The sequence below is a fragment of the Octodon degus genome, unplaced genomic scaffold (genome assembly GCF_000260255.1).
Source record: "Octodon degus isolate 3935 unplaced genomic scaffold, OctDeg1.0 scaffold00048, whole genome shotgun sequence".
In the NCBI taxonomy this organism is placed as follows: Eukaryota; Metazoa; Chordata; class Mammalia; order Rodentia; family Octodontidae; genus Octodon; species Octodon degus.
Window position 1 is genome coordinate 11062859 of NW_004524624.1, and position 1179 is coordinate 11064037.

The window sequence follows — 1179 nt, forward strand, 5'->3', positions numbered from 1 at the left end:
TGTGTGTGTGTGTGTGTGGCCAGCTCAGCCCACCAGGGGGCGGGTCTGGCTGGCATGCGGTGCGGTCCCTGTGCTTTGCCAAGCTTGTTTCAAGTAGGTGCTTTAGACCACTGAACCATCTCTCCAGCCCCTCCCCTTCTTTCCTTTCCCCTTCATTTGAACATTTTCTTCCTATTTCACAATACCTACAATACATTTTGGTCCTTATTTACATCTTCAGTTTCTCACACCAGAGAGACAATGAGCTATTTACACATCTGATTTATCTCACTTAATATATGGTCTGAGAGTGCATCCATGGACCTAGGAATGCCTCACACTTCTTCTTTATGGCAGAGTAGTATTCCATTGGATTAAAAAACTTTTTATATATAAATTTTAAAAATCTTTATTTATTTGGTACAGGGTCTCACTACACAGCTCAGACTTGTAGTGATCCTCCTGTTGCAGCCTACCCAGTTCTGGGATTACTGGGGTGCACCACCACCGATTTGGGGGCTAGCATGGTATGACTGGGACCTCTGGGCTGGTACTGCATGCAGTACTGGGGACTGAACCTGGGACCTCACACTTGCCAGGCAGGCGCTTAGATCGCTGAGTTATCTTCCCAGCCAAAAACATATCTTTATCCATTCCTTAGCTGATGGACCTTTGGATTGTTTCTAAGATTTGGCTTTTACAAACTGCCTTTATGAACATTGGAGTTGAGAGTAGTTTGTTGATATTTTTTAACTTGCATTGAGCCATGTCCTCACCCATTTTTTATTTTGAGACAAGGTCTTGCTACGTCATTACCTAGGCTACATTGAATTTTCAATCATTCTGCCTCAGATTTGACAGTACTGGAATTACAGGCATGAATCACCAAACCCAGGTTTCTAAGCAACTTTTATAGGGGATCCAGTAATGTATGCTTCCTTTAACTGAGCCTAATGAAGTTCTGCAAAACAAGGAAGAGTGTTTCTAGAATAATTTTTTTTTACTGAAAAAAAATTTTTTTTTTTAGGAACTGGGGATTAAACTCAGCCCGTTGCACTTGCCAGAGAAGCGCTTGCTTTATTTATTTATCTATTTATTTATTTGTGTGTGGCCAGCTCAGCCCACCAGGGGGCGGGGCTGGCTGGCATGTGGTGCTGGGGGATTGAACCGCGGTCCCTGTGCTTTGCTTAGCTTAGCTTG